Here is a 27,324-nt window from a genome sequence, read left to right as displayed (position 1 = left end):
AGTTCTCCACAGGTACACTGTATTATTGAGTAGGCATCTGCTGTATTCAGTCACCCTTTACTGGAGCCTCCACTGGGTGTCAGGCGCCCAGGTAAGGTCTAGGAATGCACAGCAGACTGACACTGTCCCTGCCCTCTGGAGGCACCTTTAAAACAAATCATTGCAAGGCAGGGTGATGAGGGCAATGGTGATATGGAGGCAATGCAAAGGAATAATCCCCCTGGTCACTCAGGTTCACTTCTGAACTCCACTCCTGTCTCGATTGTCTACAGACTCCCTTGCGGCTCGGCTTCTCTCTTCACCACCATCCACCACCTCCTACCACGGCAAATTTTGGAGGCTTCTATGTCTTCAGCCTCTTCATTCCTTCCTATTTCTCTGCTCTTATCCAGTAGCATATTGGGCACCTACTGACCTGGGGAGTTCATTTTTCAGTGTCCTATCTTTTTGTCTTTTCATACTGTTCACAGGGTTCTCAAGGCAAGAATGCTGAAGTGGTTTGCCATTCCCTTCTCCAGTGGACCACGTTTTATCAGAATTCTCTACCTGACCTGTCCATCTTGGGTGGCCCTACATGGCATGGCTCATAGTTTCATTGAATTAGACAAGGCTGTGATCCATGTGGTCAGTTTGGTTAGTTTTCTGTGATTGTGGTTTTCTGCTCAGTTGTGGATGAGTCTGGTGGTGAAAGTAAAGTCCGATTCTGTAAAGAACAGTATTGCATAGGAACCTGGAATGTTAGGTCCATGAATCAAGGTAAATTGAAAGTGATCAAACAGAAGATGGCAAGAGTAAACATTGACATTTTAGGAATCAGTGAACTAAAGTGAACAAGAATGGGTGAATTTAAATCAAATGACCATTCTATCTGTTACAGTGGACAAGAATCCTTTAGAAGAAATGAAGTAGCCCTCATAGTCAAAAAAAGAATCTGAAATGCAGTACTTGGGTGCAATCTCAAAAACAGCAGAATGATCTCTATTTGTTTCCAAGGCAAACCATTCAATATCACAGTAATCCAAGTCTGTGTCCCATCAATAATGCTGAAGAAGCTGAACAGTTCTGTGAAGACCTACAAGACCTTCTAGAACTAACACCCAAAAAGATGTTCTTTTCATCATAGCAGGCTGGAATGCAAAAGTAGGAAGCCAAGTGATACCTGGAGTAACAGGCAAATTTGGCGTTGGAGTACAAAATGAAGCAGAGCAACAGAGTTTTGCCAAGAGAACACACTCGTCATAGCAAACACACTCTTCCAACATACAAGGGATGACTCTACACATGAACATCACCAGGTGGTCAATACTGAAATCAGATTGATTATATTCTTTGTAGCCGAAGATGGAGAAGCTCTCTACAGTCTGCAAAAACAAGACCCAGAACTGACTGTGGCTAAGATCATGAACTGCTTATTGCAAAATTCAGATTTAAATTGAACAAAGTAGGGAAAACTACTAGGCCATTCAGGTATGACCTAAATCAAATCCGTTATGATTATACAGTTGATGTGACAAGTAGATTCAAGGGATTAGGTCTGATAGACAGAGTGCCTGAAGAACTATGGACAGAGGTTCATAACAGCAGACAGTGATCAAAAGCATCCCCAAGAAAAAGAAATGCAAAAAGGCAAAATGGTTGTTTGAGGAGGCCTTACAAATAGCTGAGAAAGAAGAGAAGTGAAAGGCAAAGGACAAAAGGAAAGACATACCCATCTGAATGCAGAGTTCCAAAGAATAGCAAGGAGAGATAAGAGAGCCTTCCTAAGTGAACAGTGCAAAGAAATAGAGGAAAACAGTTGAATGGAAAAGACTAGATATCTCTTCACGAAAATCAGAGATACTAAGGGAACATTTCATGCAAAGATGGGCACAATAAATGACAGAAATGGTATGGACCTAATAGACATAGAAGATACTAAGAAGAAGTGACAAGAATACACAGAAGAATTGTACAAAAAAGATCTTAATGACCCAGATAACCGTGATGGTGTGGTCACTCACCTAGAGCCAGACATCCTGGAGTGCGAAGTCAAGTGGGCCTTAGGAGGTATCACTATGAACAAAGCAAGTGAAGGTGGCAGAATTCCAGCTGAGCTATTTCAGATCCTAAAAGATGATGCTGTGAAAGTGCTGCACTCAATATGCCAGCAAATTTGCAAAACCCAGCAGTGGCTACAGGACTGGAAAAGATCAGTTTTCATTCCAGTCTCAAAGAAAGGCAATGCCAAAGAATGTTCAAACTACTGCACAATTGCACTCATCTCACACACTAGCAAAGTAATGCTCAGAATTCACCAAGCTAGGCTTCAACAGTATGTGAACCAAGAACTTCTAGATGTTCATGCTGGATTTAGAAAAGGCAGAAGGAACCAGAGATTAAATTGCCAACATCCATTGGATCATAGAAAAAGCAAGAGAATTCCAGTAAAACATTTACTTCTGCTTCTTTGACTACGCTAAAGCCTTTGACTGTATGGATCACAACAAACTGGAAAATTCTTCATGAGATGGGAATACCAGACCACCTTATGTACCTCCTGAGAAATCTGTATGCAGGTCAAGAAGCAACAGTTAGAACCAGACCTGGAAAAATGGACTGGTTCCAAATTGGGAAAGGAGTACATCAAAGTTGTGTATTGTCACCTTGCTTATTTAACTTCTATGCAGAGTACATCATGCGAAATGCTGGGCTGGATGAAGCACAAGCTGGAATCAGGATTGCAGGGAGAAATATCAATAACCTCAGATATGCAAATGACACCACCCTTATGGCAGAAAGTGAAGAGGAACTAAAGAGCCTCTTGATGAAAGTGAAAGAAGAGAGTGAAAATGGCATCCAGTCCCATCACTTCATGGCAAATAGATGGGGAAAAAATGGCAACAGTGACAGACAATTTTCTTGGGCTCCAAAATCACTGCAGATGGTGACTGCAATTATGGAATTAAAAGATGCTTGCTCCTTGGAAGAAAAGCTATGACAAACATAGATAGCATATTAAAAAGCAGAGACATTACTTACTGACAAAGGTCTGTATAGTCAAAGCTATGGTTTTTCTAGTAGTCATATATGGATGTGAGAGTTGGACTATAAAGAAAGCTGAGTGCCAAAGAATTGATGCCTTTGAACTGTGGTTCAAGACTCTCAAGGAGACTCTTGAGAGTCTCTTGGACAGCAAGGAGATCAAACCAGTCAATCTTGGAAATCAGTCCTAAATATTCATTGGAAGGACTGATGCTGAAGCTCCAATACTTTGGCCACCTGATGCAAAGAACTGACTCCTTAGAAAAGTCCCTGATGCTGGGAAAGATTGAAGGCAGGAGGAGAAGGGGATGACAGAGGACTAGATGGTTGGATGGCATCACTGACTCAATGGACATGAGTTTGAGCAAGCTCCAGTAGATGGTGAAGGACAGGGAGGCCTGATGTGCTGCAGTCCATGAGGTCGCAAAGAGTCAGACACGACTGAGCGACTAAACAACAACAGCCCATGTCCTCCCTCTTGAACCTTTCCATCAGGTAGTTTTAGATTAAATTGTATGAAGTTGCCCACAGTCAACCGTTTTGTGCCTAGAAACAGCAGTGTCATGTGGTTCAACTCCGTACTTCTCTGTTGGCCTCTTGACTCTCCTTCCAGGGTGGGGACGGAGGAGGAGCTTGCACAAGAGCAGCAGAAAGGCTGTCCCATTTGGGCTGCTGTCACCCCACCTCCCAGATTAGCTTTTAGTCTCCCCCTCTTGACCCCTGAGGCAGTGTCTCCCACCTTCAGCCTCCATCAGCTGTTTCCTCTTAATACTCAGAGCTCATCACTCACAATTTCAACTTCCCACTTCCAGAAGAGACCCCAGAGCAGATCCACCCTGTCTCCCGAGTTCCAGCCCTGTGTATCCGCTGCTGGAGAGACAAGTACATGTCTCACAGAGGGAGAAAGAATGGGGCGGCTGTGTCCACCTGTGATGCCTTCCCCCAACCCTGGGATGAGAGTGGGCACAGAAGTGTGGGTGGACTTATACACCCTTTCCCACTGCTAGAGACACAACTGAGGCCCCTGCCCTCCTTGCTTCTGAAGGGTACACCATCTGTATCCTTCATAGAACTCTCTCTAAGCAATGACTTTCAGCTGGGGACCAATCTTTTTGCAAAGATGGGAAACTGAGGCACCAGTAAAACACCCATCTGGCTGAGCAGACAGGAGTCCTGCTCAAAGCTAGAACTCAAAAGTATTATCAGCCTGGATTAAAAAACAACAGCAAAGAATGAATTACAAACCAAGTCTCTTGTTGGCAATTAGCATGTTATTGGATGTCTACTATGTGTGATACAGGGTGGGTATGTGGGTGTGTGGGTGGGCGGAGGGGGGTCCCAGGGGACAGATGGAGACTGTGAGGCCTCCTCTCCCAGCAGAGGAGATGAGTTCTAGAACCTAGGAGAGAAATCACATTAGACACATCAGGGTGCACTTTTGGCTTCAGGGGCCTGAGGAGTGAAATATTCTCATGTATGTCATGGTCACATTTTATGCATCCCATGCTTTTATGAGGATCCTGCATAATTCAAGACAACTTTTCCCATAGCAGCAAATGTGAAGTCAGGGGGCTGTGTTCCAGGAGCACATAAATCTGTAATTACTATGTTGTCCTCTCGCTTTCAAGCTGCCTCCCCACCCCCAGCATTATCTTTAATATTTGGCAGAGCCTTTTCTTCCATTAACAGCATGTCAGAGTGTATGGATGGGTTTTATCATGGCATTTTGCCACATCTGACTTCTCTTGCCAAGATTTTGATTTGGGGGCCCCTATTATCAGCCCCCATTAACATCCCCATTCAGGGCTCTTTTAAGTGGTACTTCTATATCAGATTTTCTTAAGATAATAAATTCTATCAGTAATGATTAATATTAGCAAAATAGTCACCAATATACTAACAGACTCTTTCATATATATAAACATTAAGAAGGTTCACAGATTACAGATCCTGAAAAAGCGTGGCAGACATTTCTATGGCCTGACATGTGGGAAAAATGCAAACGGTTTCCAAGGGTCTCTGCTAGTCTTAAAATTATGCCATTCCTGATGGATTTTTTTGGGGGGATTCATATTCTGATTTTGTATATAACATGAGACTGTTAAGTCTATACTACTGTATATCACCTGGTTTGGATTTTCTGCAATTATGTTGTGATAATTAACTGGGACCCTCTCTCGTGTGCCTGACAATTTAGACTGGAAATCCTGTAGGCAGAGAGGCAGGCCTGAGCAGTGTGAGAGGAGGTGCAGGGGATGTGGGATGCAGGAGAGGCTGGATCTGGGTGATAGCTGATAGCAATGAATGGGAAGTGAGTTTTCCACCCCAAGTGTACTGCCCTGCTGGTTGTTCACCTCTGTCAGCAAGGAAATGAAAGCTCATTAACTGCCTCTTCAACCCCCAGTGGAAAACACCCCAGGGGAAACTCAAGGAGTGTTGATTCCCCGACTAGTTCTTAGGCAGTAGTTCTCAAACAGTGGTCCCTGATCAGTGCCATCAGCACCACCTGGGGGGTCTTGTTACAGTGCATATTCCCATCCAGTTCAGCTGCTGGAGCCTGAGCATCTGCATTCCTAACAAGCTCCCAGGGGATGCAGATTCTGCTGGTCCAGGGACCACATTTTGGGTCATAAGGCTGTTGAGGTCTTTTAGGGCCCATAAGCTCCGTCCCCTAATACCTCTTCACCCACCTGTGTGTGTGTGCTCAGTCGCTAAGTTGTGTCCAGCTCTTTGCGACCCCATGGACTGTAGGCCACCAGACTCCTCTGTCCATGGCATTTTCCAGGCAAGAATACTGGAGTGGGTTGCCATTTCCTTCTCCAGGGAATCTTCCTGAACCAGGTACTGAACCTGTATCTCTTGTGTTTCCTGCATTGGCAGGTGGATTATTTACCACTCTGCCACCTTGGGAAGTCCCTTCACCCACTTCTAAGTGCCTAAAATGCACCTTGATTATACAGTTAGAGGAAAGGTTAAATGCTGTTGAAGCCACAGTGTCAGTGATGAATTCTTTCACGGGAGGCAACGACTGGTTCACCTTTTGATGCTGGAGAGAGGATGAGGGCCCCAGCTTTGACCTGGGAGAGAGGACAGAGGAAGGAATCTGGAAAGCCAGAATCATATCAAAGACTTGATGGTTCTGCACAGGACGGGCCAAAGGGGTCCTGGGAGCCTCCATCTCTCAGAGCGGCTCTGGCTCCATGCTGCTTCGGCTGTATTTATTATGTCTGACTTCACAGAAAGGGGCTTTGTTTAGGGGGTGAGCTAACTGAGGCATCAAGGTATATGAGGTAGACCTTGTCATCCAGGAGTGTAATGTTGGATTTTTAACTGTTTCCAGAACAAGACTTAAGCACCCCAACTCTGCACAAAACCCACCATGGTTAGTTTCCAGTTTCTAAGCACTTTCTCATTCCGGACAGAGAGGCGGAGAATCCTGAAAAAGCCTGCTTTCTTCTCTAGAAGCCAGAGGTCTCTCTTACACGTCAAAATATATTCAGCATTGGGGAGAAATGACATGACAACTCATTTTCCTGTAAAATTCATCTTCACAAAGGACAGCAGGCAATGTGCAGAGCCATGCATGGGATTCCTGAGATTTATTTTTCTTCTTTAAACACACCTTTTACTGGGACTCTGATGATGTGCATACAATAAAAACATTCATTTTAGAAGGCAGAGGAGTCTCTGAACTGTTTCTATTGTGCATTATATTGGTCAGGAGAGAATAAGCTCATTATTCCCATACAGGCAGGAGAGCAGGAAGTGATTAAACCTTTTGATAAGAAGATAAATGATAGGAAATCCATCTGAAAGCCAGTCAGCCTTTCCACACAGGGCCAGCACAAAGCCTGCCTTCTGTGTGGGGCAGCCCCTCCTTCCAGCTGTTGTCCGCCATTGGCGGTGACCCTCTTGGAGCCCCACACCTGGGGCAGTAGTGGTTCCTGAAAGCAGGACCCGGAGGCGTGGGCACACCTTTGGCCCTTCACTCCTGTCACCCTCAGCGCCCTCGGAACCATTTGCTGTTCAGTGTGTGCTTCCTGGATGCTTGATGCTTCCAGATGTTGGAGATTAGGTCTCACGTGCCCAGCCTGCGATACATGGGAACTTGGGAACATACATTAGGTGGATGGACATATAGATGGATAGATGAAAGCTGATCAAACTTTAAAGTGGCCTGCACTGAAAGCTTTGGAGAAGGCAATGGCACCCCATTCCAGTACTCTTGCCTGGAAACTCCCATGGATGGAGGAGCCTGGTAGGCTGCAGTCCATGGGGTCGCGAAGAGTCAGACATGACTGAGCGACTTCACTTTCACTTTTCATTTTCATGCATTGGAGAAGGAAATGGCAACCCACTCCAGTGTTCTTGCCTGGAGAATCCCAGGGACGGGGGAGCCTGGTGGGCTGCCGTCTATGGGGTCGCACAGAGTCGGACATGACTGAAGAGACTTAGCAGCAGCAGCAGCAGCAGGCCAGACTATTTTATGAATTGGTAACTGAGAGACCATATGTTTGCATCACTTACCCATCTAGGGGGGCTTCCCTGGTGGCACTAGTGGTAAAGAACCCAACCACCAATGCAGGAGACTTAAGAAATGCTGGTTTGATCTCTCGGTGGAGAAGATCCCCTGGAAGAGGGCTTGGCAACCCATTCCAGTATTCTTGCCTGGAGAATCCCATGGACAGAAGAGCCTGGCGGGCTGTGGTACATAGGGTCACAAAGAGTGGGACAGGACTGAAGCGACTTAGTGTGCACTCACCCCTCTACTGGGCAGGTTTCTTCTTAGGGAGATCAGGGGGCACCCATCTTTCTCAGGAATTTTGTGTGCATGCAATGATTTGCTTTATTTTATTTTTTAATATTTATTTACTTATTTGGCTGTACTGGGTCTTAGTTGTGGCACATGGGGTCTTCGATCTTTGTTGTGGTGTGCAAACTCTTAGTTAGAGCATGCGGAATCTAGTTCCCCACCCAGGGACCAAACCCAGGTTTCCTGCATTGGGAGCATGGAGTATTAGCCAATTGACCACCAGGGAAGTCTCTGATTTAAGTGCATCAAAAATTGTATCCACTGATGTCCAGGCTCTTTAGTAACACAAACCAACTTCAGTTTGTCTGCTTCAGATGTCATAGCTCACGTTCAGGGCCTTGAAGGCACTCTGGACATAGGACCCTCCAACTCTCAGCTCCCTCTCATTTCATCTCAGGTCGTGGCCCAGCAGGGTCTGGACTTTCAGTCCCAAGTTTAACATTCAGGAAGAAAGGAGTCACTGAGAGATTATGGAAATACCACTCCATGGCCCACCTTCCTCCCATTTCTGTGCCTCTGTGCTTCAGGTAAAGCATCGCATGTTTAGAAAGTAGTGACTTGCTTGACCGCCAGCCAGAATCCACTCATTTAATTGATGCTTCTGAACGTCTATGTAGCAAAGATAAGGATTAAAAATAGTCTAGGTGTTGTTTCTATGCAAAAAAAAAAGCTTCTTTTTCTTATGTACAGGTAAATATAAACAAAAGAAAACCCCAGACTTCCCATTAGACATCCTATGTATGCTCTTGATCCCATCTGCCAAATTAACAGCTCTGTCCCTTCCACAAGCCATATTCACCTCTTCACTTTTGGACCTCACGGTGATGGGTGGACAGAACTCCCAAGAACCCTGAAGAATACATTTGGCTGTGTTGTCAGCTTGCTCTAAATTTTGTCTCACGCATGTGAAAGCAACAGTGCTTTGTAACCCTGAATCAGGAGTTTATCAAATTAGAGCTTTCTCAAGTGTCAGAGTCAATTAGAGGACAAATTATTTTCTGGAACAATACTAATACAACGAGGCCAGGGGTCTCATTTGCTGTCTTGTGTGTGAAATGATATTGTTTACATGGGTGTATTTTTAACAGGTCCTTCATGCAGGATAAATTGAGTTTTGGGATTACCTATTAATACTAGCGAATTTACCTATTAATTTATCTATTAATTCCAGTGAATAAAATATAAAAAGAGAGTCACTTTTTATAAATAATATAAATTTATAAAAAATATAAATTTCAGTGAAATTTCTTTGGACCGACAAAAATCTTTGGTTTAGGAATCAAAACATGTACGTTCTGATCCCTGCTTTGCCATTTACTTACTGGCTTTCTGTCCAGAGTGAACATCTGTTGTTTTTGCCTGCCCATCACCCATGTCCTCGTCTTCAAGTACCAGCAGCTCTTTCTCACTCACTTGCCATGTTTTCCCTGGGACTGATCCCAAATCCCAGCCCCAAGGAATGTTCTAGGCCAGGACATTCAGACGTATGGTGATTAGTTCAGCATTGGGCATGCAATTTAAACCAGGTCAATGAAATTCAAGCTGTGACGTCTGCTAGAACCGCTCTTTTTCACTGGGATTGCCCAGTTGGTAGAATACTAGAGCTACTGGTGGCCATCTTTGTTCACAGCAAAGCAAATGCATTGGCAAGAAATGGAAAAAACATGCATGTTTGGGATAATGTTAATTGAGCACCTAGAAACAGCCTTGAAAGTGAAAGTGAAAGTGTTAGTTGCTCAGTTGTGTCTGACTCTTTGCTATGGACTCCTCTGTCCATGGAATCCTCTAGGCAAGAATACTGGAGGAGGTTGCCATGCCCTTCTCCAGGAGATCTTTCCCATTCAGGGATCGAACCTGGATCTCCCACATTGCAGGCAGATTCTTTACCATCTGGGTCACCAGGGAAGCCCCAGGTACAGCCTTAACTGTACAAATAATGGCTCACACACAAAAGCTACTAAACGTTCCACACATTTGCCTTCTTCTTTTCCCTCACTCCCTCCTGTCCTTTCCTTCCTTCCTTTGTCATTTGCAACCAAAAGAACGGTGATTTTTGCAAAGGCCTTAACCTCTTTGGTCTTTACTGTACAATTGATAAAATTAAATGAAATGCGATTCCCCGCCTGTCAATGCAGGAGACATAAACGACGAAGGTTCAGTCCCTGGGTTGGGAAGATCCCCTGGAGGAGGGCACAGGAACCCTCTCCAGTACTCTTCCCTAGAGAACCCATGGACAGAGGAGCCTGGTGGGCTATAGTCCGTAGGTTCGCACAGAGTCGGACATGACTGAAGCGACTAAGCACACAGGCTTTTATGACTCAAATATCCATTGTAGACATGGTGAAGCACCTTTGGAAATGCATTTATCTGGGACGCCCACTGAACATACGGGGACTGGGAAGAGTCCGTGTACCCCCAAACCTTTCTAAGCCCTGGCTCCAGGGAGCAGTGGCTGCATCGTGTCACTGGCCATCTCATCTGCCCTCCTGGGTTGGTGAATGAGCTGACCGCTCCCACCAAGCCAGACCTGTCCAGAGGGCGACAACCATTGCAAGCACATGGCTGTCCCTGCAGCGTGTGTAACTGGCACACTGACTGACCCAAACTTGGGGGGTGCAGGTAGAAAACAATTTTGTTGTTCAGTCACTCAGTCGTGTCTGACTTCGCAGCCCCATGGACTGCAACACACCAGGCTCCTCTGTCCTTCACCATCTCCCGGAGTTTGCTCAAACTCACGTCCATTGAGTTGATGATGCCATCTAACCATCTCATCCTCTGTCATCCCCTTCTCCTCCTGCCCATAATCTTTCCCAGCATCAGGGTCTTTTCCAGTGAGTTTGCTCTTTGCGTCAGGTGACTTAAGTATTGGAGCTTCAGTTTCAGCACCAGCCCTTTCTCATTGTTGACTCCAGATCCATTCTCTGTACCAATTTTTATCCATCCATGATAAAATTTCTTGGGAATTCCCTGAATGGTCCAGTAGTTAGGATGCTAAGCTTTCACTGCCATGGCCTGAGTTCAGTACCTGGTTGGGGAACTGAGATTCTGCAAGCCACATGGTGAGGCCACACAAATTCTAGTCGTTTAAGAATAGTTACAGTTCAGTAATTAAAAGTACCCAGTCTGCTGTAATAATTAAAACCAAACTTGACTGAAACAGGAAAGCTCTGTCCTCCCAGCTTAGGTTTGAGCAGTGGGAGATGGATGAAGGTTGGCTGGATTCTCTTCCATCCCCACTGTCCTGTTCGCCTCCTCTTCACTTTACCAGGCTGCTTCTGGCTCCTCCAGAGCCTGGGGAGGGTGGAGAGAGCAGAGATGGGGGTAGGAAAACTCGAATTTAGCTGGTGTCAGTATAACCCATGCTGTTGCCTCTTGGGTAGACAGGTTCTCAGCATGTGGGGTTTATGGGGGGACATTCTTGGGAGCCTTCAACTGCCATGGGTATCACCTTTTCTCCTTTAGCCCCTGTAGTCCACTGGCCCTGTAGTTCACTTTCCTTCCAGGTGGCCCATATAGGCCGGGTCTAAGATGTTTTGCTAGGCCAGGTCCCTTCCTGTGGTCCCACATCTCATCCTGGGGAGATGGCCACTGTGGATGTATAGTCAGTTTTCAGGAACCCTCTCTGCTCCGCCACGAGGCTGGTTCAGCACACCTCTGCCTGTGGACTTCTTGAGGAGTGAGCCAGACTTAGTCTCTGTCCCCCAAGCATTCCAGGGGACACAGATCAGACTCTCCAAGTGATTCTTTTGAAGCCGTTATCAGCTGAATTGAAAAGGGGTAAAGCCTCAGCCCTCCTTCACGACCCCAATGTAGGATGGAGCCTTGCAGACTCAGGGCACACTCTCATGCCTCTCCAAAGAAAACCTGGAAGCTTCCTTCACCTCTAGGCAGATGACGGCTGGTGGACACATCTTCGCAATGGCCTGCGTAATGGTCGAGCACCCCACTTTGGACTGGAGCTTCCTTGACTCCTAGTGTTCTCTCATACTTCTCTGCCTCTGGGATCTTAACCAAAACTGTGATGACATAAAGAGCCCCCTGTTAATTTCCTGTCCAGTAACTGCCCTGGTAGTCCAGTGGCTAAGATTCCGTGCTCCCAGGGCAGGAGCCCAGGTTTGATCCCTGGTCAGGGAACTGGATCCCACATGCTACTACTAAGAGTTCACATCTGTAATTAAAGATCCCATGTGCCACAACTAAGACCCAGTGCAGCCAAATAAATAAATAAAATTAAAAATATATTTCCTGTCCATGCCTTGGGGTCACTGTCAGAATTTTCTAGTTCTAAGTGCAAGTGGAATCTTCTTGGTAGAGGGGTCTCCAATCCTATCCTTGGACTCTTCCCCCAAATCATCTCTCTGTCCAGGAATCAGTAGGATCTGGGCCACCATGACCCCAGGAGTGAAGGGGGCCCATCTATGCACAGGAGGGTTCATTTTGATTTCTTGCTCCCTTGCTCATTTGGGAGGATTTCAATCACACTTGATGAGTCTTTAAGCACTCTTCCCAATGATTTGCATCATTATTTAGATTCTAACATATATCATTTGTCTGAACACCTTTGTGAGTTAGACTCCTAAAAGGAGACCAGAGAGGTTAAGCACCTCACCCAAGGTCACACAGCAGAGCCATGGCAAAAACTCTACGACTGTGACCCCCAGATCATTGCTCTGGCCTCTACACCTTGCCAGTGCCCTCCTAAGCTCATTATCATCTGTTAAAAATCCCTCCTCCCATTTTTACACACAGCCTCTGAGATGTCTACAGATTCATTTTAAACAGAAAGCAAACATTTCCAGAACTCATTTCCATTTCCAGCTGTGAGGAGTGTTTACATCTGAGTACTTGGCTGATCATTTTTCCTCTAGCAGCAATAATTGTTTTGAAGAACTTGACACACATTTCACCAGGGCTCAGTGCTACCGGGCGGACAGGGAGCTGTGAGCAACTGAATTCCAAGAGCTAAATTTACATGGTACGGGTGTCCAGAGAATGAGCTGAACACCCAGCTCCCATTAACAATAATGAGAGGTGTGCGTTAAGCTCTTCCTTGTTGCCAGAAATATATCTCATCCTTTGGGGATCTCTTCTGATCCTTGGCCCTTCTGTGCACCCAGCCTCCACAGCATTTGCTCTGTAATTTATAAAAGATGTGTGTTGCACCTGGGTGCCTCAGAAAATTTAACATAATTTAAAAGCATTCAACACCAGCCTTAAATTAAATCTCCCCAAATCCCTTGCCAGACAAGTATAATTAAACTCAGACCCACACAGGTGAGTCTATTAATACATTTGAGGGATCAGGAGACCTGGGCTGGGTCTAAGACAGGAGCAGTTCCAGAGACTGGAGCAGGGAGGAGGATTGTTGTATAGGTGGTGTGGCATCCAGAGGGCAGATCCCAGAGCTTGGGAGGGCACCATTGTCCCCAGACACTCTGCTGTAACAGACACCATCTTACCTGGCTCCGCCCATCAAGGAGAATAGCTTTGGCTTCCCACTCAACACCTTCCCACTCAAAACACCAGGCTGGCCTGACCCCAGGCTTCTCAGCAGAGCAGGAGGGTAAAGTAATCAGAGTTTCTCCCAGTACTGGGATCACTTGCTCATTGCGAGGTAGAAGGGTATCCCATGGACAAAGTGCTTGAGCTTAGGACCTGAATGATCTGCTACTACACCAATAACAACAACACTTCCCACTTTACCATAGATTTTATTTTCTAAAACGCTTATTTTTAAACCCAAGTCCCTGGAACCTTGGGTAGCATGAACAGTACCACTTTGGGAATTAGAGGGAACTGGGTTGCATCTTGGCTCTTACTGCCCACTAGTGCTGCTGCTGCTGCTGAGTCACTTCGGTTGTGTCCGACTCTGTGTGACCCCATAGACAGCAGCCCACCAGGCTCCCCCGTCCCTGGGATTCTCCAGGCAAGGACCCTGGAGTGGGTTGCCATTTCCTTCTCCAATGCATGAAAGGGAAAAGTGAAAGTGAAGTCGCTCAGTCACGTCCAACCCTCAGTGACCCCATGGACTGCAGCCTACCAGGCTCCTCCATCCATGGGATTTTCCAGGCAAGAGTACTGGAGTGGGGTGCCATTGCCTTCTCCGACCCACTAGTGAATGACCTTCAATAAGTCACGTCACCTCTCAGCTTCATTGTCCTCATCTGTAAGGGGGAAGGGGATAACAGAGTCCACTCTACCATCGCTTTCTTTTTTTTTGAAAGATGTTATCAGTTGGGGAATCTGGATAAAAGGTATACAGGAGTTCTTTCTGCTATTCTTTTTAACTTAACACTTTATTTTTTATGATAAAATTTATTAAATGAAATATATGTAAATAACATTTTTGAGGACTCAAATACATGTTATTTAATTTTCTTTACCCTTTACCAATATTTTGTTTTTTAATTTTTAACTTTTATTGGAATATAGTTGCCTTAGTGGCACAGATGGTAAAGAATCTGCCTACATTGCAAGAGACCTGGGTTTGACCCCTGGGTCAGGAAGATCCCCTGGAGAAGGACATGGGAGAAGAATACCCACTCCAGTATTCTTGCCTGGAGAATGCCATGGATGAGGAACCTGGAGGGCTGCAGTCCATGGGGTTGCAAAAGAGTAGGATACGACTGAGCGGCTGACACTTTCACACTTTTGCCTTGCAGTGTTGTGTTAATTTCTGCTTGGGAATCAGTTACATATACACATATCCACTTTTTTTCAGATTTCCTTCCCATTAGGCCACCGCAGAGCACTGAGTAGAGTTGCTTGTGCTATACAGTGGTTTCTCATTAGTTACCTGTTTTATACATAGTAGTGTGTCTGTGTCACTCCCCATCTCCCAATTCATTGCACCAACCCCCTTCCTTGGTATCCATGTTTGTCCTCTGCATCTGTGTCTGTCTTCTGCTTTGGTTCATCTCTAACATTTTTCTAGATTCCACATATAAGAGATAGTACACAATGTTTGCTTTTCTGACTTCACTCCGTATGATAGTCTCTAGGTCTATCCACACCTCTGCAAATGATGGTGTTTCGGTACTTTTTATGGCTAATTTTCCCTTGTATATATGAACCACATCTTCCTTCTCCTTTCCTCTATTCATAGGCATTTAGTTTGATGCTGCAACGAACATTGGAGTGCATGCATCTTTTTGAATTATGGCTTTCTCCGGGTATATGCTCAGGAGTGGGATTGCTGGGTCATACGGTGGATCTTTTTTAGTTTTTTGAGGAACCTCCATACTGTTCTCTGTAGTGGTTGTGGCAATTTACATTCCCACTAACAGTGTAGGAGGGTTCCCTCATTTTTATTTTTGGCTGTACTGCACAGCATGTGGAACTTGCCCAACCAGGGTTCAAACCTGTGTCCCCTGCTTTGGAAGTGCAGAGTCTTAACCCCTGGACCACCAAGGAAGTCCTGCCGCAGCTTTCTTAACAGACAGACCTGGATGCCCTATTTCCAGGGTTGCCCTACCTCCATGGTGCAAGCTGGATCAATTCGCATGATGCTGAATCCCTGGTATTTTATCCCAGACTGCAAATCATCTCAATATTTCTCTTATTTCCAAATCTAAAAGCAAGGGTGCTCCATAAGCTCCTAAGTAAATATGTCCTTGTGCTCCACTCTAGATGGGATTCTAGAGAAACAGAATCACTCAATTGAGACAATAAAGAAAAAGCCGAATTTAGGACCTGAACAATCCATGTAATGGCTTTACCTATGTACTTGGTGGGGTTGGAGGCCCCAACTGGGATTGTGCCTTAGAATTGCATAGTCCAGAGTATATGTGTGTGTGTGTGTGTGTGTGTGTGTGTGTGTGTGTATGTGTATGTGTGTGTGTGTATGTATGTCTCTGTGCATAATACATTATATATATGTGCTGTGCTTAGTCATGTCTGGCTCTTTGTGACCCTGTGGACTATAGCCTGCCAGCCTCTGTCCATGGGGTTCTCCAGGAAACCCTGGAGTGGACATTATATATATATGCACATACATTCTCATTAACCTTTTTTATATTGATTACATGTTGAAATAATATTTTGAACTTAATCGGTTAGATAAAATATTTATTTAAATTTTACTGACTTCTTTTACATTTTTTAAATATGGCTACCAGAAAGTTAAAAATTACATATATGTTTTGTATTATATCTATACTATCCAGGAGGTATCTTTTGTTGCCATTGTGAGAGGTAGATACATAGCAACATCAGCTCAAACAAGGGGTTTTATTTTCTGGATCCTTGTGTAATTGTTCAGAAACCTCAGAACCCAAACTCCAGTGTGGATATTGCTCTGGACGACTGGGTCTGGGAGGCATTCCTGTGTCCCCAGTGGCTCAAAGGCTTCCAGCAGCCGAGTCAGAAGTCATCTTCAGCCTGCATGGTTCACCAGCTCCTGTTCATGCATGTTCTCTCGCCTTCCATGACCAGTGGGCAGCCTCTCTGCAGATTTTGTGTTTATATTCCTGAAAGAAGGGGAATCATACTGGCCTAGCTAATGTCTCTCTTCTCCATCAGCTCCCATGGTCAGTCCCAATAGCATCCAGTTAGTGTTTGGATTCAGACAAAGCACAGGAAGAAGCTCAGGTGAGGGTCGTACAACAGAGTGAGAGGAAATCTAGGAGAGAAGGCCTTTGTTATGTGCTGAGTTTTGAAGTGAAGTGAAAATCGCTCAGTTGTGTCCAACTCTTTGCGACCTCATAGACTGTACAGTCCGTGGAATTCTCCAGGCCAGAATACTGGAGTGGGTAGCCTTTCCCTTCTCCAGGGGATCTTCCCAACCCAGGGATCGAACCCAGGTCTCTTGCATTGCAGGCTGATTCTTTACCAGCTGAGCCGCAAGGGAAGCCCGTGCTGAGTTTTGTTCCCCTTCAAATTCAGACATTAAAATCCTAACTTCCTGAATGTGACTGTATTTGTAGGATCTTTGGAAATGTACTTAATATAAAAAGAGGTCATGAGTTAGGCCCTAATGATGTGCGGCCTAATAAAAGCCTTGAGATGCAGACCTATGAGGGCAAAGATCATGTGAAGACGCAGGAGAAGGTGGTCACTTACAAGTGAAAGCAGGGGGCCTCAGAGGAGACTGACCCTGGTGGCATCTTGATCTCAGATTTCTAGCCCCAAGAGTTGTGAGGAAGTAAGTTTCTGTTGTTTGAGCCACTTCATCTGCAGTACAGTTTTATAGCAGCCCTAGAACACTAAAGGAAACAGGGGCAAACTTTATTTTCTTAGGCTCCAAACCACTGCAGTTGGTGACTGCAGTCATGAAATTTAAAGACGCTTGCTCCTGGGAAGAAAAGCTATGACAAACCTAGACAGCATATCAAAAAGCAGAGACATTACTTTGCCAACCAAGGTCTGTCTAGTCAAAGCTGTGGTTTTTGCAGTGGTCATGTATGGATGTGAGAGTTGGACTGTGAAGAAGGCTGAGCGCCGAAGAATTGATGCTTTTGAACTGTGGTGTTGGAGAAGACTCTTGAGAGTCCCTTGGACTGCAAGGAGATCCAGCCAGTCCATCCTAAAGGAAATCAGTCCTGAATATTCATTGGAAGGACTGATGCTGAAGCTAAAGCTTCAGTGCTTTGGCCACCTAATGAGAAGAGCCGACTCATTGGAAAAGACCCTGATGCTGGGAAAGATTGAAGGCAGGAGGAGAAGGAGACAACAGAGGATGAGATGGCTGGATGGCATTACCAACTCAATGAACATGAATTTGAGCAAGCTCCGGGAGTTGAGCAGACTCCAAACAGAGGAGCCTGGCGTGCTGCAGTCCATGGGGTCGCAAAGAGTCAGACACGATTCATTGACTGAACAGCAGCAACAAGCAAACTCACACAGCCTCAAAGATGAACTTGCCCCAGGCTCAGATTTTCTGTCAACTCAGCCTACCTGGGCTGCAGACTTGTGACTGCTGAAGGCAGCCAGGGAGATTTCCCGACAGGAAGTTAGCCCATCCAGGTGTTCACATCTCCCTGACGCTGTGGCTGGAGGCACCAGCCGTGGGGGGAGCCGTCCCCTCACCCCTGCTGTGGTGCACTTCAGCCGGCTGCTCCTTTCTGGTCTGTTGGCTCCTGGAGGACGAGGTCTGCTTTCCACACCTGCTGCTGTCTTTCCCTCCTGAGTTGGCAGCAGGAAGACAAGGACTTGCCCTGGCTTCTCAGCAGCTGCGAGGCAGCTGTTTTTGCTTTGAAAGTCACCAACCTGGGAGCTCCCAGAACTGCTGCCCTCTTTAGTGGAACAGGCCCCAAAAGAGCAGTGGCAGGACGAGCGCCAGGAGAAAGTGCAGTTGTCATCCGAGGCCTTGAAACTTTTAAAGTGACTCAGCAAAGCTGTATACCCAGAACTTTATCAATTATGCATCATAAAGATGTTGTTTAAATGCTCAACGTACTAATTAAATAGTACTTTAATTCATAGCAATATGGCGTCATTATGAACCCCACTCCACCCCTTTGCAAAATGCAGAGGCGTGCAGAATGGACACCCCTTGAGAAGCCTTGCCATTGGAGAGAAATACTCAGGGTGTATTAATGGAACACAGTACAGAGATGCTTCTTTAAGTCCGTTTTCTGTACCTGTTTTTGCCTGTTATCCTGTGATTGCAGAAATCTGCAGCCTGAAATCTCTACTCCTCCTGTCTGCTAAGTTTTTGAGTTCAAGAAAGGGGCAGCTGTTTGGCTTCTGACAGTGTGCGATGCACCTCACTAGCACTGGGCTCTGAAGGTCACACTTGAACCTGGGACATGTATGGATGTGGCCAGCACCACCCTTCAGAGAGGCTCCACCTTTACCTCCAGAACTTGGGGTTCCTCCAGAACCTATAGCCTTGGATCGTCTCAGGATGTCCCTTGTTGCAGCCACTTGCCAGATGCATTGTTATATTGAGAGAAAATGGTTTATGAGAAATCAGAGTGACAGTAATTTAGTTTGTAACAAGGGAGAATTGAAATGCTTGCAGATAAAATTCACTTACAGTGGTTATCTCGGGAAACTTTTCAGTTTTCTGCTCCATTTTTTGGTGGTGATATTATATTCATTTTTGAAATAATAATAAAGGAGACAAAGCATCTAAATGTCTCCTCTCTACAGTTGAATCAGATGCCCCACATCGTGGCTGTGGCAGACCATCCATCCAGACTGCACAGAGTCTGGGATGACATCCAAGCCGTGTGACCCACCAACAGTCTAGCCCATCACTGGGAGTTTGATTGCCAAACAGGCTGGTGTGTTGGAGAGAGCATCCACAAGAGGGAAAATCCAGAATGTAGCCCCTGGCAAAGGAGAGGCCCTGGGCAGAGCCCACTAGGAAGCACAGCCTTGGCCACGTGTCTTAGCCCAGCATTCTCTGCCCTTGCCTGACCCGTCTCCCCTGTTAGGTTCTGTCCTCCAAAGCCAGATGGTGTGAAAGGAGCTGGTTTCCCTGAGAACACAACAAAGTGGCCCTGTCTTTAGGGCTGGAGGGGCAGGGGCGAGAGAATAGAGCTGCAGCTTTCTGCCTGCAAAACCCACATCTCAGTGTCCCGCCAGCCGCCTCCTGGCAGTCCCCTCTCCTTCCTCCCATGGGCTTTCCATGGGAAGGAAGGAGGGTGAGGAACCAGGGAATGAACAGTCAGTATTTGTCAACCATGAGCCAACTGCTCTATGTGAATTAATCCATCTGAATTGTCACAAGGACTTGGAGAGATTGGGGTGGTAATCTACGTTTAAAAAAAAACAACTTTATTTTTGGCTGTGCTGGGTCTTCGTTGCTGCATTGGCTTTTCTCTCGTTGTAGTGAGTAAGGGCTACTCTCTAGGGGCACTGAACAGGCTTCTCATTGTGGTGGCTTCCCTTGTAGTGGAACACAGGTTCTAGGGTCTGTGGGCTTCAGTAATTATGGCACATGGGCTCAGTAGTTGCAGTTCCCAGGCTCTAGAGCAGAAGCTCAATAGTTGTGGTGCACGAGCTTAGTTGCTCTGTGGCATATAGGATCTTCCTGGACCAGGGATTGAACCTGTGTCTCCTGCACTGGCAGGTGGATTCTTTCCCACTGAGCCACAAGCCCTCTACCTTTATAAAATGAGGAAACTGGGGCTAACGACCTAAGAAATGAGTCAACTAACATCATGCAGCCAATAAGACAGATGATCAAGACTTGATTCCAGATTTTCTGACGTTGAAATTCAGGCTCCTGGCTTGACTTCTGGTGCATCCTGCAGGGTGAACAACTAGTTCCAAGACTGCAAGTCTATTTTTTCCCCCAAATTTATTGCTATGGACTGAGTTTCTTTTGCCTAGCTTAGCAATATGTGTAGATTAGAGATGCAGGTACAGGGTCCATAGAATGGACAACTGGAAGCTGACCACACTAGGCTAGAAAATTGTGGATGCAATAGGTTGTGTGGCTTGGCCATCGTTCCTCCTGTGAACACTGAGTGTGGAGAATGTAGTCTCCCTGGCGCACCCCCAACTCCTCCTCTTCCACCACTGCACCCATCACCGTTCTTCATTTCGTACAAGTTTAAAAAGTGTTGAACCACAGTCAGAATAAAGTTGTGAGCAGATGAGCCTTTTATCATGTGCCCCAGTGTGAAGTCTGCATGTGAAGTGTGTACTGCTGCTGCTGCTGCTAAGTCGCTTCAGTCGTGTCCGACTCTATGCCACCCCATAGACGGCAGCCCACCAGGCTCCCCCGTCCCTGGGATTCTCTAGGCAAGAACACTGGAGTGGGTTGCCATTTCCTTCTCCAAGGAAGTGTGTACTAGGATCACCTAATCACTAGGGCTCAAAATTGGGAAAGGAGTACATCAAGGCTGTATAGTGTCACCTTGCTTGTTGAATTTCTATGCAGGGTACATCATGTGAAATGCCGGGCTGGATGAAGCTCAAGCTGGAATCAAGATTGCTGGGAGAAAAATCAATAACCTCAGACATGCAGATGACACCACCCTAATGGCAGAAAGCAGAGAAGAACTAAAGAACTTCTTGATGAAGGTGAAATAGGAGAGTGAAAAAGCTGGCTTAAAACAACATTCAAAAAACTAAAATCATGGCATCTGGTCCCATCACTTCATGGCAAATAGATGGGGAAAAAATGGAAACAGTGGCAGGTTTTATTTTCCTGGGCTCCAAAATCACTGCAGATGGTGACTGCAGTCATGAAATTAAAAGACACTTGCTCCTTGGAAGAAAAGCTATGACAAATCTAGACAGCATATTAAAAAGCAGAGACATTACTTTGTTGACAAAGATCCATCTAGTCCAAGCTATGGAAAAACCAGTGGTCATGTATGGATGTGAGAGTTGGACCATAAAGACAACTGAGTGCCAAAGAATTGATGCTTTTGAACTGTGGTGTTGGAGCAGACTTTTGAGAGTCCCTTGGACTGCAAGGAGATCCAACCAGTCCATTCTAAAGGAAATAAGCCCTGAATATTCATTGGAAGGACTGATGCTAAAGCTGAAGCTCCTATACTTTGGTCACTTGATGTGAAGAGCCAACACACTGGAAAAGACCCTGATGCTGGGACAGACTGAGGGCAAGACTAGAAGGGGCAACAGAGCACGAGATGCTTTGATGGCATCACTCACTTGATGGACATGAGTTTGAGCCAACTCTGGGGAATAGTGAAGGACAGGGAAGCCTGGCGTGCTGTAGTCCATGGGGTCTCAAAGAGTCAGACACGACTGAGCGACTGAACAAGAGCAGCCACTACTGGGGCACACTTCATCATGCAATTCATTGTTCTTTCAGCAAAGTGGAGAGATTCCTGTAAGCCCAGTAGCCTGGTCACTGTTCTTACGTAGCCAAATGTGACGTTTCTCTGCTCTGTGGGGAGGTGGGTGAGGGTTGAAGGCAAGAAAAACACGACAATACTCTGAAGAAATGTGGTCCAGAGAAACAGACTCCTCTGAAGACATTAGAGCGACAACAAAGGGCAGTTTGCTAAATGTCTTTCCTTTCTCTGCCACCTTTATGATTTTTTGTCATTACAGTAGATCACTGAGCTATTATTTATTTTATATTTTGATGAGTCATTTGTATTTTGGCCACCTCTCAGGCAATCATATCCATCAAATTACTTTCTAGTTATATAGTTTTCTAAAATGTCCTTAAATTAGGATAATTGGAATAAAAAGTATTTGTGTGGCCTGTATAAATCATCCAAGGGCCAGACTATGGCAATCAAGGCCCAAGGGGACCAAGAACACTTTCCTATTCTGCATGGGGCTGTCTGTACTTGGGGTCCTAAGAGCTGAAATCTGCCAGCGCCCACCCCTTGCCCTAGTGTTGGAAAGGACAGTGACTACACAGGCCCTGAGTGACACTGGGGCAGTGCCTATCTGTCATGAGAGGTGTGTTTCCTGAGAACCTAGACTGCTCGGTTGTTGCAATGTGAGCAGTAGCCATGCTTCCAGAACCCCAAATCGGGATACGTGGTTTGGTCACAAGGTAGAATATATATTTTTTTGATCAGAGTGTAATTGCTTTACAATGTTGTGTTAGTTTCTGCGCTACAGCAAAGTGAATCAGCTATACATATACATATATCCCCTCCCTCTTAGACCTCCCTCCACCTGACCCTATCCCACCCCTGTAGATCAGCACAGAGCTCTGAGCTGAGATCCCTGTGCTTTAGCAGGTTCCCACCAGCTATCTGTTTTACCCTTGGTAGTGTATATGTATACATGTATGGGCTTCCCTGGTGGCTCAGAGGTAAAGAATCGCTTGAGATGCAGGAGACTGTCTGGAGTGCAGGAGATGAACCCTTCCCTGGGTTGGGAAGGTCCCCTGGAGAAGGAAATGGCTACCCACTCCAGTATTCTTGAGAATTCCATGGACGGAGGAAACTGATGGTCTACAGTCCATGGGGATCACTAAGAGTTGGGCACAACTTAACAACTAAACCATCTCACTGCTGTATTGTCAATCCTAATCTCCCAGTTCGCCTCGCGCTTCCCCTCCCCTCCTGAGTCCACATTCTGTTCTCTGCATCTGCATCTCTATTCCTGCCCTGGAAATAGGTTCATCTGTACCATTTTTCTAGATCCCATACATATGCATTAATGTACAATATTTGTTCTTTTTTTCTGATGCACTTCCTTCTTTATGACAGACCCTTGGTCTATCCACATCACTACAAATTACCCAATTTCATTCCTTTTTGTGGCTGAGTAATATCCCATTGTATATATGAACCACATCTTTATTCATTCATCTGTCGATGGACATCTAGGTTGCTTCCATGTCCTAGTTATTGTAAAAAGTGCTGCAGTGAACATTGGGGTATGTGTTTTTTTTTGAATTATGGTTTTCTCAGGGTGTATGCCCAGGAGTGGGATTGCTGGGTCATAGGGTGGTTTTATTCCTAGTTTTTAAAGGAACCTCCATCCTGTTATCCATAGTGACTGTATCAGTTTACATTCCCACCAATAGTGCAAAGCATTCTCTTTTCTCTACACCCTCTCCAGCATTTATTAATCATAGACTTTTTGATGATGGCCATTCTAACTGATGGAGAAGGCAATGGAATTCTTGCCTGGAAAATCGCATGGACGGAGGAGCCTGGTAGGCTGAAGTCCATGGGGTCGCTAAGAGTTGGACATGACTCAGCGACATCACTTTCACTTTTCACTTGCATGCATTGGAGAAGGAAATGGCAACCCACTCCAGTGTTCTTGCCTGAAGAATCCTGGGGATGGGGGAGCCTGGTGGGCTGCCGTCTATGGGGTCACACAGAGTCGAACACGACTGAAGCGACTTAGTGGCATTCTAACTGGTATAAAGTGATACCTCACTGTAGTTTTGATTTGCATTTCTCTAATAATGAATGATGTTGAGCATCTTTTCATGTGACTCTTGGCCATCTGTGTGTCTTCTTTTGAGAAATGTCTATTTAGGTCTTCCACCCATTTTTTATTTTTTTATATTGAGCTGCATGAGCTGCTTGTATATTTTGGGATAGAATATTTTTAAATGAAACATTTCCCCAAAATATGGAGAGCGAGGTTGTTGTAGTCACAGCACTTTTGGAGTGGGGTGGGGTGGCTGCTCTCCTGCTCCTTCATGGGTCTGGTGCTTAGAGTAAAAGTGGACCCACCTGGGGGCAGCTTGTGCCCTTTGCTGCCTTGCTGGGTTTTATGAGCTGGCTTGAATGCAGCTGTACATTTTCCAGAACTTTAATCCCTTGTATCTTATTACTTGAAACCCGCAGACTCTTTCATGAGCATGCGTTGCTGTGGTCCAAACTAACTGGAGAAAGAAAGAGAGGAGAGAAGGGGGTGGCGAGGCTAGAGATTGAGAGAGAGAATGAAAGCAGGTGAATTGATGTGATATGAGGAGCAGGAGGCCCAGAACTGAGAAGGAAAATAAAGTGGAAGCCCAAGGGTCTCCTACCAGTGCCCTTTTCTGGCCCAGACAAGGTGGCCAGAAGGCAAAATAAAAGAGCTCTCGCTGGAATGGGGGTCTTTATATTTGGGCAGAGAGACCTATTCACCATGTGGTTTTCCTGCCTCAGTCACCTCAGGAAATTTTCTTTGTGTGTGTTGATTGGTTAGGGCTCTTTCTTTAAATTCTGTTAATTTTAATTTATTTATTATCTTTTTGGCTCTGCCAGGTCTTCATTGCTCTGCGGGCTTTTTTCTAGTTGCAGAGAGCAGGGGCCTCTCTCCAGCTGTGGTGCATGGGCTTCTCGTTGTGGTGGCTGCTTTTGGTGAGGAGCACAGGCTCTAGGGTGTGTGGGCTCAGTAGTCGCAGCTCCTAGACTCTAGAGCACTGGTTCAGTAGCTGTGGTGCACGGGCTTAGCTTTTCTGTGGTATGTGGGATCTTCCCAGACCAGGAATCCAACCCGTGTCTCCAGCATTGGCAAGCAGATTCTTTATCACTGAGCCACCAGGGAAACCCTGTTTAGGGCTCTTAATTGCAAGTGACACACAAACCAGCTCAAAGAGTTTTCAGCAAAACCAGAAGGTATTGATTCTTGTAGGCTACACTGCACTTCCTTGGTGGCTCTTCCCTGGTGGCTCACTCCCCTGGTGGCTCAGAGGGTAAATCATCTGCCTGCAATGTGGGAGACCTGGGTTTGACCCCCAGGTTGGGACGATCTGCTGGAGAAGGAAATGGCAACCCCCTCCAGTAATCATGCCTGGAAAATTCCACGGACAGAGGAGCCTGGTAGGCTGCAGTCTATGGGATCGCAAAGAGTCACACACGGCTGAGCAACTTCACTTCTCAGGCTACACTGCACAGGGGTAGGGCTGGTTTTGGGTATGGCTGAGCACGAACCTCAGATAGTGTCCTCAAAACTCAATTTATTTTCCTTTCATTTTCAGTGCTATTTACCAAGTTGGCTTCTGTCTTTTTAAAATTTAATTTTTATTTTATATTGGAGTATAGTTGATTTACAGTGTTGTGTTAGTTTCAGGTATATAGCAAAGTGATTCAGTTACACATATACCCATTCTTTTTCAGATTCTTTTCCTATGTAGGTTATTAGAATGTACTGAGTAGAGTTCCCTGTGTTATACAGTAGGTCCTTGTTGATTATCTGTTTTTGTCTTTATTTTTTGACCATGCCGTGTGGCATGCAGGATCTTAATTCCCTGACCCCCTGCATTGGAAGTGCAGAGTCTTAACCACTGGACCAGCGGGGACATCTCAGTTATCTATATATAGTAGTAGTATGTATATATACTATGTATATATACTATGTAGTAGTATGTATATATACCATAACATGTATGCTGCTACTGCTGTTGCTAAGTCACTTCAGTCATGTCCGACTCTGTGTGACCCCATAGATGGCAGCCCACCAGGCTCCCCCGTCCCTGGGATTCTCCAGGCAAAAACACTGGAGTGGGTCGCCATTTCCTTCTCCAAAGCATGAAAGTGAAAAGTGAAAGTGAAGTCACTCAGTCGTGTCTGACTCTCCGCGTCCGCATGGACTTCAGCCTACCAGGCTCCTCTATCCATGGGATTTTCCAGGCAAGAGTACTCGAGTTGGGTAGTAGTATGTATATGTTAATCCCAAACTCCTAATTTACCCCTTACCTTTCCCCTTTGGGAACCATAAGTCTGTTTTTGAAGTCTGTGAATCTGTTTCTATTTTGTGAATAAGTCCATTTGCTTCATCTTGACTTTACAGAGTCCTAACCTGGCTGCAGGAGCACCGCTGCTGACGTTGTGTTTGATTTCCAGAACATACTCAGCTGCAACTCACTCCTCTTCAGCTTTTCAGTAGATCCAGGGTTGTAGGAAGGTCAAAGGCCATTTCCGCCAAACTCAGGCTTAACTGAATCGCAAAGGAGAAAAACTGAAGGGCAACAACCAGGCATTGAATTTGATTCAGAAAGATCTCTTTGGTGGTTTTTACACCTTGATGTACAAAGTAAGTTATTGATTTCCATCATTAAATTGGGACTTGGATTATCAGATTTCTGCTCAGTGTGTGAAATAGACTTTAAAAAGATAAGGAAAATATTTTTTAAAAAGATAGCCATACAACTGCCCTTTGCAGAGATTGAGACTTTTGGAAGCACTCTCTGGGCCAGACTCACTGCGGCCAAGGACGTCCTTGAAGGCACAGGTGCCCACTGAACCAGGCTGATTTTTTGGCTCCTCTCTCTGAATTATTTCCCCTTCAGACTTTCTAGTTTTGCTCCATAATGTAACTGACACCATAATCCAAAGGTATGGGTCCAAAAGGAAATCAGAGGGACTTGGTTTAGAATTTCCTGACAGAGAGAACAGAATAACTCAAACTTACTGTTAGACACTGACATTTGTTTCCTCATAGCACCTTTAAAATAAGATCGATATTCTTCATGTATCTGCTGGAGGAAGGGTCTCAGACAGCCTCCCCAGGTCACCTTGAGCCCTGAGATGATAAACAGCAGCATCCCGTCCCATCCTGGCCTGTGCTGCTCCTTCTCCACACCCTTCCTGCTCCATCCTACCTTCTGTACTTGCTGCCCTTCGCAACCACCTCCTTTTCCCTGAACTCGGGCCAAAGCTGACTTGGCTGAGACAACCACAGCTCTGCTGCCTGTTTACCTTGGAATAATACAAAATAAAAGCTGTGCTGACACTCTTGAGTTTCTCGAGAATTTTCAGTTTTCATGCTTTCTCATTCGAGTGCTGTAACGCTTCCATGAGGAAGGCTGAGAATATGCAAGGCTCTGGGTCATTGCTGCACCTCAGTCCAGCCCAAACACGGGCCCAAAACACCAATAATCAGGTCCTCACCACATGAGTCTGCAATCTGAGAAGTGCTCTGTGGGGCAGGCTCGCCTCTGCTCCACTTGGGATAAGCTGAGACAATTTGATGGGAAGCTGTAGGATGAATTTCTAAGATGGCTCACTCACCTGGCTGGCCAAGTGGTGCTGGCCATTCCATTGGGCTTCTCCAGGGGCTAGCTGGATTTACTCACAGCGTGGTGGCTGGGTCCTGACAATGAGGATCCCAAGAGACGTAGAGTGAAATTCTGTTGTTTTTCAAAAGGTCTG

The 27,324-nt window shown here is 45.7% G+C and overlaps 1 long non-coding RNA gene across 1 annotated transcript in view; it reads left to right on the top strand.

The window, feature by feature from the left end:
- Positions 1 to 26,872, top strand: part of LOC129630263 (uncharacterized) — a 49,320-nt gene extending 22,448 nt beyond the window's left edge. The window contains exons 2-4 of the long non-coding RNA XR_008703629.1: positions 8,232 to 8,361; positions 25,964 to 26,206; positions 26,615 to 26,872. This is a non-coding gene — a long non-coding RNA (uncharacterized LOC129630263). The remainder of the gene's footprint in view (positions 1 to 8,231; positions 8,362 to 25,963; positions 26,207 to 26,614) is intronic.
- The last annotated feature ends 452 nt before the right edge of the window (positions 26,873 to 27,324 follow it).

The sequence above is a fragment of the Bubalus kerabau genome, chromosome 1 (assembly GCF_029407905.1).
Source record: "Bubalus kerabau isolate K-KA32 ecotype Philippines breed swamp buffalo chromosome 1, PCC_UOA_SB_1v2, whole genome shotgun sequence".
NCBI classification, from domain to species: Eukaryota; Metazoa; Chordata; class Mammalia; order Artiodactyla; family Bovidae; genus Bubalus; species Bubalus kerabau.
This window is presented reverse-complemented; position numbering and strand designations above follow the sequence as displayed.